Here is a 10,321-nt window from a genome sequence, read left to right as displayed (position 1 = left end):
CCTGTAGGACGCACTCGCCCCTTGTAGGAAGCACTTGCCCCCTGTAGGAAGCACTCGCCCCCTGTAGCAGGCACTTGCCCCCTGTAGGAAGCACTCGCCCCCTGTAGCAGGCACTCGCCCCCTGCAGCAGGCACTTGCCCGGCGCGCTCGGAGCCCACGCTCGGGAGCCGCAGCCGCGGCCCTGCTGTGCCGAAGGAGCTGCTCGCTGCTCACGCGTGCCCGGCTCCAGCTGCCGCTCCCTCCGCACAGAATCGCTCCCCTTCGCTCGTCCCGGTGCCTGCCGGACGCCTGCAGCGGGCAGCGGGGCCAGGCCGGCTCCTCCCGGCTCGCCCTCCCGAGGCGCTGGGGCTGCCGAGCCCGCACGGCCCCGAGCAGCGCTGGGTGCCCCTTTCAGCCAGCCCGGCCCCACGCCCGGGGCTCCCACAGCTGGGAAGGACGGGGACCCCCGAGCGCAGAGCCACATCTGCGTCTGACGGCACCGCCGAGCCCAGCACCGCGCCAGGAACCGCGCCACGAACCACACCGGGATGGGGAAAAGCCGCTGGGATCAGAACTGCCCCAGAAGGCCACAAGGGCGAGTGAAAAATGGGGTCTGAGAGCTGCCGACCCACCAGCACAGCCGTGCTCAGCGCTCAGCTCCAGAGAGCCCTGGGAAGGAGCAGGATCCGCACGGGAGGGAAGCACGCTCCAGAGTGGAAGTAAAACGGATACTCTACGACACTGTTTTAAAACTGATAATTAAAAAACTGTCTTAACAATTTTGGTAAATAATTTTCAACTTAGGCCTCTCTTTCTGAAGCACGGGAAATAATTAACTTTTTAAAACATAACTCCTCTATACTCTACTAAAGTCAGGCATTTTAAAAAGCAAAATGATATTTTAATAACTGTTCTCATAATTACAAACCCCATTCTCCACACAGTCCTGTTTTCAATTAACAGCTGCATTAATGGGTTTGTTCTCCCTGCCATTTCCCTCTAATGACAGCAGCCATCACAGACATGGAGAGTTTTGCAAATTCATAACTCTCAGGAGCTGTTTCTCTTGGTTTTACCTCTCTTTTCTGGAGCCTGCAGTACGGTGTGAGCCTTTTAGCAGGAGAGAACATTGTCCTACGAGTGGCTGGACAAACACGATGCTGAACTCCATTCCTGGTGGCTGTCAAAGAATCACAGGATGGTTTAGGTTGGAAAAGCCCTCTCAGACCATTGAGTCCAAACATTAACCCATCGCTGCCAAGCCCACCACTAAGCCACATCCCTAGAAGGAGGCACCAGCCACTCCCTGCTCCATGGGGGTGGTATCTGCAGTCTCGACAAGGCCTGAATGGTCTCACAGCTTCAGCTTTGTGGCTGTTGCACTCTGTCCATTTTCATCGGGACCTTCAGTGGTGAAGGGAAGTTCCAACAGCCTCCTGCCCAAAGGAAATAGTACTTTATCACCTGGGCTCGGGATCACAGAATCACAGAACGGTTTGGGATGGAAGGGACCTTAAAGCTCACCCCATTCCACCCCCTGCCATGGGCAGGGACACCTTCCACTATCCCAGGATGCTCCAAGCCCTGTCCAACCTGGCCTTGAAACTTCCAGGCCCTTAGTTCAGCGCATGAATTCAAAACACAACTGGATCACCTCTAGAAATTAATCTTGTGTTTTGCAAACCAGGCTGTCCCTGGGGCTGTCTGAGGGAACTGAGAGATGGAAACTGTCCCTCCCTGGGAGCAGCCCCTTGCCTGGTGAGGGGGACACAGCTTCTGGCAGGCACCGTGTAACACAGGGTGCCCAGGGCAGCCACCCACCCCTCCTGGGACAGCCCAGGACAGCCTGTGACCAGCGGGGGCTCTGCTTGTGCCACAGTTTCAGCCCAGACTCTGCTGGAGGGAGGAGGAGGAGGGGGAGGCTGGCGCCGGGGGGCTGGGCTGGCACGCTCTGGAGATCTGCATGCACGGATCTCCCACTCAGCAGTCATGAGCACAACAGCGTTCAGAGATGCTGTGGAAAATACTCAAAATAGCTCTGCTTCGGGAGGCCTCGAGGCTCGCAGCCTCAATGGAAAATGATTTTGTTAAGCTGTGAGTGGAGGGGAAGGATGGGGCCCCCTCCAGCCCCGAGGCAGGGCAGGCAAGGCTCCCCACTGGTGATGCCGTGGGCACCATTCCCTGCTGGCTGCAGGCGCCCGGCCGCTGCTCTGAGCCACAGCACCTTTGGATGTGACTGTTCCTCGAGCGAGGGTCAGGGCCGGCCTCTGCGGACATGTGCTCACCAGGCCAAACACCTCCTGCCTCTGGCAGCCAGGCCATCCCACAGAAAATTGTTTGAGAGGACTTCAACAAATGGTTTGGGGTTGGGCTTACAGAAATAGCCTCGCGGTGGCTCGGTGGAAGCAGACATTCCTTGGGCATTATGTCTCCCATCTGCAAGGCTGTACGGAGCGCCTGCAGCGCGGGGTGGGCAATAACGCTGCCCTGGGGTCCCCAGAAACACCCTCTCTCGCACAGGTGGCTTTGGGACCGGGGATGTGGCTCCTGATATGAGACCCCAGCCACCTCACGCCGCTGTGACGAGGCCCCTGTAATGAAAAACATCTTGGAGGAAAAACACTGGGCTTTGTGTCAGGCGGCTCTCCTGGCTCCAGCTCCAAGCAGACCCAGGGGCGCTTTTGGAGCTCGTCATTGACCCCTCTGCGTGTGCAAGGACCTCTGGACAGCCTCATCCATCTGGAGATGGGGCCAGCAACACCTCCCTCTATGGCCAGTTGCAGGGAAGGACTTCACTGGAAACCTACCCCTTTTCCCAACTTCTGTGGATACTTGTTTTCCTTGGCAGTGTCTTCCAGGGAATGTGTTTCTGAGGGGGAAGGATCCCAGATATGTTGAGCAAATCCTTCCCAAACCAAGAAAGGATTTCACTTAAAACAACAAAATACATTTCGCTAAATGAAAGCAGTTAATTAAATCAAATCTCTGTGTCTTGTGTCAGTAATTCCCAAAATACGGGGGAAACAATATGCAATTATGCTATTTTTGACTGTTTGTGGCACAAATATATCACTCAAATGTTGTGTTTTGGGGGTTTCCAGAGCTGGCAGAACAGCCTGGAGCTTAGACAACCGCTGAGACAAATCCCACAGAAGCAGGCGATGGCCAGTGCAGACCCTGGACACCTCCCCCAGCACCGCGGCCAGAGCTGGCCTCGGGACTCCCCTGCTGCTGCTCCCGTGTGGCTCATGGGCTTCTCCACCAAGGACACCCCCGGGCAGCTCTGTGCCTGCACCCGTGCGTTCTAGAGGGGAACAGCGCAGTTATGTCCCTATAACCTACTGCAGGAGTGGGAATGGGGCAGCTCTGCCTGGCTGTCCCTACGGTGCTGGGCTGCCTGTTCCTGATCTTTCCCCAGCCCCATCTGCAGCAAAGGGGCCTGTGCCGTTCCTGGGACAATCTTGGGGTTGTTTTTCCATTCTTCCAGCCTGGCTGGCATCCTTGTCAGAGAGCAGGAATTCGGAGCTGAATCGCAGATGAGAAGCTGTAACAGACTCTGCAGCGTAGTTACTACTTTTGGCATTTCCAAGCCTTTTAGGAAAACACTGCCAAGTTAAAAACCCGACCGACGCCTGTGTTTGAGCGTGTGTGCGTGGGGGGTGAGTCTGGAGATGTGTTTTATGTAAGAAAACTTCACAAGGCGCTGAAAATAGCCTGTTTGCTGGGATCAGTTGCATCCAGAGGACGCGTGTCTGACATCAAACCCCAACGATACGCTCCTTGTCACAGAGGTGAGAAGCTGCACCCTGGGCAGGGCTGGACCTGTTTGATCCTAAAATCATGGAATCACAGAATTGTTTGGGTTGGAAAATCTCTCTGAGACCATCGAGTCCAACCATCCCTGCAGCACTGCTAAGGTCACCACTGACCCATGTCCCCAGGTGCCACATCCACACAGATTTTAAATCCATTCAAGGATGGGGACTCCAACACTGCCCCGGGCATCTGTGCCAGGGCTGGACAGCCCTTTCAGGGAAGAAACTTTCCATAGTGTCCAAAAGGAACTTGCTCTGGCAAAGCTTGAGGCCACTTCCTCTTGTCCTGTCCCTGTTCCCTGGGAGCAGAGCCCGACCCCCCCGGCTGCCCCCTCCTGTCAGGGACTTGTGCAGAGCCACAAGGTCCCCCCTGAGCCTCCTTTGCTCCAGGCTGAGCCCCTCAGAGCCAGGGCTGGAGCTGGTGCAACACTCCAGCAGGAAGACTCCCTAAACCAGCGCGGTAGTGGAACCAGCGGGGTGTGTGGTGGGTAGGAAAAACTAAGCCTAAACCAAACCAACCAAACCAAAAAAACAAATAAAAACCCGCTCGAATCAAAACACATAAACCCCTCCCCAGTCTCCGGCTATGCGGGAGCGCTGAGCGGCAGCGGGGGAGCCCGGGGGGAGCCCGGAAGGGACAGCCCGGGAGGAGCGGGGCGGTCCGGAGGGGAGAACGGGGCAGTTCGCGGGGGGAGCGGGGCAGTCCGGGGCCGGCAGCGGGAGAGGCCGGGGGTGAGCGGGGCAGTACAGAGGGGGAGCGGGGCAGTACAGAGGGGGAGCGGGGCAGTACAGAGGGGGAGCGGGGCAGCACAGAGGGGGAGCGGGGCAGTACAGAGGGGGAGCGGGGCAGTACAGAGGGGGAGCGGGGCAGCACAGAGGGGGAGCGGGGCAGCACAGAGGGGGAGCGGGGCAGTACAGAGGGGGAGCGGGGCAGTACAGAGGGGGAGCGGGGCAGCACAGAGGGGGAGCGGGGCAGTACAGAGGGGGAGCGGGGCAGTACAGAGGGGGAGCGGGGCAGCACAGAGGGGGAGCGGGGCAGTACAGAGGGGGAGCGGGGCAGTACAGAGGGGGAGCGGGGCAATACAGAGGGGGAGCGGGGCAGCACAGAGGGGGAGCGGGGCAGCACAGAGGGGGAGCGGGGCAGCACAGAGGGGGAGCGGGGCAATACAGAGGGGGAGCGGGGCAGCACAGAGGGGGAGCGGGGCAGTACAGAGGGGGAGCGGGGCAGCCCGGGGCCGCCCCGCCCGCCGCCAGCCCCCCCCGCGGCGGCCCGGGCCGCTCCCCCGGCGCTGCCGTCAGCCGCCGCCGCTGACGGGCCGTGACGGGCGCTGACGCGCGGCGGCAGCTGCGAGGGGGCGCGGCGGCCCCCGGCACCGGGCTCCGGTCCCGGCTCCGGCTCCCGGCCGCTCCGCTCCGCCCCGCTCCGCGCCCGCGGCGGAGGCAGGTAGCGGCGGGCGATGGGGACGGGGATGGAGACGGGGATGCGGATGGGGATAGGATGCGGAGGGTCCCGGGGCTTGGCCCCGCAGCCAGGCGTGGGCTCGGGGCGGCGCGGCTCCGCCAGCGGTGCCCGCACAGCTGGATGCGGGCGGGCAGATGTTGCTGGCGGCAGCTGCGGCGCGGCTGGGCAGGGAGCAGATGGGCTGCGGCGAGCGCCATATGGCCCGTTTAGCCTCTCACCTCGGGGATATCAATCACAGCCATCCCGGGAGCACGCACCGGCTCCGGCGGGAGCACGGCCGGCTCCGCGCGGCCCCGCTCCTCGGCCGCAGCAGTCAGGCGGTGAAGGGACCTCGTCGCTGTGGGACGAAGGACGTGGCCAACGCAGCCGGACATCACACACCATGAACATCTCTGCGTTCAGGGCCCTGGCGGCCGTCGGAGCGGGCAGGCGCTGGCGTGTGGCCCGTGGTGCTGGCCGGCAGTGACACAGGGACAGCACGGCTTCGTGAGCTTCCATGGAACTGTCACGTGCTAACAAGGATCTCCGTGGAAATAGACACTGCTGTAATAAATCCTTCATGTCAGATGACACCACCTGCACGACTGAGCTTCAGGAGTGGACCAAGAGCAGGAGAAAAGGGAGAACAATGCTCCGTTTGAAGTTTTGGGGAAATCTAAGGGGAATAATGGAGTGCTTGTGAGATGGCTCGTTCACATCCAAGCCTGGCAGTGAGACCCCCACGCTCTGACTTCGCATCAGGGCTCTGACTTCACAGTGACATCCAACTTCGTCTGGGCATCAACCTCACACAGACGTGCAGCCTCAGCGTGTCTCACCTGCCATGGGAGGCCTGATGGTCTCATGGAACACGTGTGCGTGCTCCGGGACGTGAGTGCTCCAGGGCTGGAGCTGCCGGTGTGCCCGGAGGGGAGCTCGGTGCTGCTGCTGCAGCCGTGAGGACGCCGATCCTCGGCCGATGCCTGATGCTGCCCAGGGCTTGGACATCGGCTGCAGGCTTGTGCCTGATGTGCAGCTGCCTCATTCGCTGTTTGGGGACTTGGCAGCTCGTGTGACGTTGGACAAAAGGACACTTCAGCCCTCTTTCCCTCGGAAGGCGCTCACTGGAGTGGTACCACTGCTCTTGGGTGTCAGTGATGACAGCCGTGTAGGTGTCCGTGTGCAGCGCGTGTGTCCGTGAAGCGGGGATGGATGGTGGCTGTTCCAGGGCCTGGCACTGCCTCCTTCACCCCTCGGCCCAGGCAGGGGACCCAGCCCCGGCCTGCAGCATCAGCCACTGGCACACAACGTGTCTGTTCATATCAGCACCTCTTTGTTAGTCTGAAACTTTTGGTCTCTTGAAGAGGAAGCAAATCTCTTCCCTCACAAAACTCTCTCCTGAAACACATGGCAAGTTAGACAGGGGATGTGAGTAGCGAAAGCAGTGGAAATGTGTCCATGTAGGGAAGGGCCAGATGCAGAAGCTGCGCTGGTGCTGCAGGACCCTTTAACGTACCCCACAAACACAGCCCTGCTGTGCCCGCTGAGGCCCGCGAGGAGGGCGTTTGAGGGAGCTGATGACTCTTTAGTGACCAGGGACACAGCGCTGACCCTGTCTGGCCATGCTGGCTGCTGCTCTTGGCGCTGACCGCCACACTGACGGTGCTGCCCTCGGGACTGCAAGGATGAAAACCTCCCCATGGTGACGGCCATCCCGTTGCACTCTTCCTACTAGGAGAGGAACAACCCTAGCAACCCCTCATAAGTTCCTGGGCTTCTTCATCCTAAACAAGAACTGACTTTCCTTCCTTGGGAATTTGCTGCACTGACAGCCTGGACTGGTGTGGATTTTGGGGTTTTGAAGGGAAATGGCAGCACCAGATGCAGTTCCACTCACAGATGGGTTGCAGAACATGGCCTGGGGGAGCAGCTGCAGGGCCTGACCCTGCAGGAGCCGTGGGCTGGAAAACTTCACTGATGGCAACTGGAGCCTGCCAGGAAGATGGACTTGCACTTCCAGGAGTGTGCGTGGGGACAATCTTCCCATATGGGCAGTCCAGGCCCAGAAGTGATTGTGGTCCACTCTGGCCTATCCACGTGCCCCATTTCCTCGTGCTTGGATCGCCTTTAACTCCCCAGTGTTATGGCTTTAGGTGTTGCTTTCCTAGAGGAGCTCATCCTGTGGGTGAGGGGCCACCCCCAGCTCCCACCCCACTCCCAGGAGACCAGGGCAGAGCCAAGGGACCTCCATGATCAGCACTTCAGGGGAAGAGCGACGGTGTCTGTAATTAAACATGTTCTTTGTGCTCCTGCGTTCAGATACCCAAACCCAGCATTTCCCCACGTCTGGAATTGTGTTTGCAGTTATTTAATTTGGAGTTCTTTTTAAAAAGCATGGAGTCTGGAATGTTTGTTCTCTGCTTTTTTTCACATCATTACTCTGATACTGCTTGATTAGCTCCCTCCCCAGTCATGATTGGTAATTAAAATAGGCATTAAAATTAGTCACTTAGCAATTTTGCTGTTCAATTGGCAATTAAATTACTTAATTGCAATTAAAGTCCTAATTTTAATTGGCAAAATGATAGATGTAGATTTAAGATAATATGTATAAATACTTTAATAAGTGTCTATATAAGGATTACTTAATTACTCAACTTCAAGTTTATGCTGTTAACTTTAGAACTTTTAAGTGAGTAATGAAATTTATATTACATCTATTCTAAGGATATGGTAATTAGATGTATCACTTAGCCCTATAAGTCCTATAAGGGCCTTGGCTGGAAGTTGGTGTGGTGTTGAGCTGTAGCCTGGACGAGCTGTTGGGATATGACTGCTGCTGATGGTTCTGTGGCGGTGCAGCTGAGGGAAGTTGGCCGAGCTCCTCCGGCGCCCTTTGGGTGAATCCCATGGAGATGAACCCATGAAAATGCCGTTCTAGACAGTCCTCAGTGGTGTCTCACAGCCTTAGGGCGTTTCTTTGCCATCTCATGCTGTTGGATGTGCCAGCAGCAGCTCTGCAGGAGCAGAGTGGGGCTGGGAGCAGTTCGCCTCGGGTGCTTGGGTCTCTCTGGTGTTTGTGGAGCGGGTCCGACGGCGACTCCAGTGAGAGGAGCGGGTTGGGAAGGAACGATCGGTTTCCCAGCAAACCTCCGTATCCCAGAGCTTCGCAGGGCTGTGTGCAGGCAGGGAGTTTGGGAAGAAGGTGTTGGCTGCTGGGCTAGGGCTGCAGCGAGCTGGGCTGCGGGGTTCCATGCTGGGTCAGGAGCTGGGTCTCTTCTCACAGCCGGCATGGCTCCAGCATGCTCCGTCCCACGGAACTCCCGAGGAAAGGCACCGGGAGCAGCCATGCCCGGGCTGTGGGGGGACTGGGAACTGTCCTTCATCCATCCACTGACGTGATGCTGTCCTTCTTTCCAGGCTGGAACGCGGCAGTGAGGAAATCCAGGGTCAGACGCCAGACCCCACCATGGAGGAGGCCGAGTGTCCCCGTCCCTCCCTCCGCACCCTCCTCATCCAGTGTCCCATTGCCGCTGGATGCAGCTGGGAATTGAGATTCTGGATTTGCTTTTAATAAACGCGGCGCCTTTAATTGCACTGACCCAGCTCTGCTCTCTGTCCCTTTCCCAGTCACGCCGACCTGGGCTTGGGCTGGGAATGATGGAAACTGGGGGGGGCTCTGGGAGTGTTGCGGAAGAGAGATTAAAAAAGATAAGAAAAAAACCCCAACAATGTGCATTTAAATGAATAAACATCATCCATTTAAATAAATTAAGGAAATTTAAATAAATAAGTCTAAAGTAAATAAAAATAAGAAAATTTAATAAGTTAAATAAAACAAAAGCCAAATAAAATAAAAAATTAAAACTCGAAAATAATGAATTAAATTAAGCAATGAAATAAAAATAAAAATTAATAAAAATTAATAAAATTAATAAATAAAACCAAACAAAAATAATTAAGAATAATTCAATAAATAAATCCAAAATAACAGTAAAATAAAATTAATGCAACATATAAAATTAAGTGAGAAATAAAATAAAATAAAATAAAATCCGCCTAAATTCCGTGTGGGCAGTAGAAGCGGGGGCGCGTTGAGCTCGTTGTGGCCGGGGCTGCGGGAGTGCTCCGGCCCGGCTCTGTCCCGGCTCTGTCCCAGCTCTGTCCCCGCTCTGTCCCGGCTCTGTCCCAGCTCTGTCCCGGCTCTGTCCCGGCTCTGTCCCCGCTCTGTCCCCGCTCTATCCCCGCTCTGTCCCCGCTCTGTCCCCGCTCTGTCCCAGCTCTGTCCCCGCTCTGTCCCGGCTCTGTCCCCGCTCTGTCCCAGCTCTGTCTCCGCTCTGTCCCGGCTCTATCCCGGCTCTATCCCCGCTCTATCCCGGCTCTATCCCCGCTCTGTCCCCGTTCTGTCCCCGCTCTGTCCCAGCTCTGTCCCCGCTCTATCCCCGCTCTATCCCCGTTCTGTCCCCGCTCTGTCCCAGCTCTGTCCCCGCTCTGTCCCTGCTCTGTCCCTGCTCTGTCCCCGCTCTGTCCCTGCTCTATCCCCGCTCTGTCCCTGCTGTGTCCCCGCTCTATCCCCGCTCTGTCCCGGCTCTATCCCCGCTCTATCCCCGCTCTGTCCCGGCTCTATCCCCGCTCTGTCCCCGTTCTGTCCCCGCTCTATCCCCGCTCTGTCCCCGCTCTGTCCCCTCTCTCTGTCCCGGCTCTTTCCCCGCTCTATCCCCGCTCTGTCCCGGCTCTATCCCCTCTCTCTATCCCCGTTCTGTCCCCGCTCTGTCCCCTCTCTCTGTCCCGGCTCTATCCCCGCTCTATCCCCGCTCTGTCCCGGCTCTATCCCCTCTCTCTATCCCCGTTCTGTCCCCGCTCTGTCCCCTCTCTCTGTCCCGGCTCTATCCCCGCTCTGTCCCCGCTCTGTCCCCTCTCTCTGTCCCGGCTCTTTCCCCGCTCTATCCCCGCTCTGTCCCGGCTCTATCCCCTCTCTCTATCCCCGTTCTGTCCCCGCTCTGTCCCCTCTCTCTGTCCCGGCTCTATCCCCGCTCTGTCCCGGCTCTGTCCCGGCTCTGTCCCCGCTCTGTCCCCTCTCTCTGTC

General features: G+C 57.7%; 1 long non-coding RNA gene across 1 annotated transcript; it reads left to right on the top strand.

Annotated features, from left to right (window-relative positions):
- Nucleotides 1–5,244: 5,244 nt before the first annotated feature.
- On the top strand, nt 5,245–8,832 carry LOC116446787. The gene is made up of 2 exons (XR_004241375.1): nt 5,245–7,519; nt 8,656–8,832. It is a non-coding gene; the product is annotated as an uncharacterized LOC116446787 (long non-coding RNA).
- The last annotated feature ends 1,489 nt before the right edge of the window (nt 8,833–10,321 follow it).

The sequence above is a fragment of the Corvus moneduloides genome, chromosome 7 (genome assembly GCF_009650955.1).
Source record: "Corvus moneduloides isolate bCorMon1 chromosome 7, bCorMon1.pri, whole genome shotgun sequence".
Taxonomy (NCBI): Eukaryota; Metazoa; Chordata; class Aves; order Passeriformes; family Corvidae; genus Corvus; species Corvus moneduloides.
This window is presented reverse-complemented; position numbering and strand designations above follow the sequence as displayed.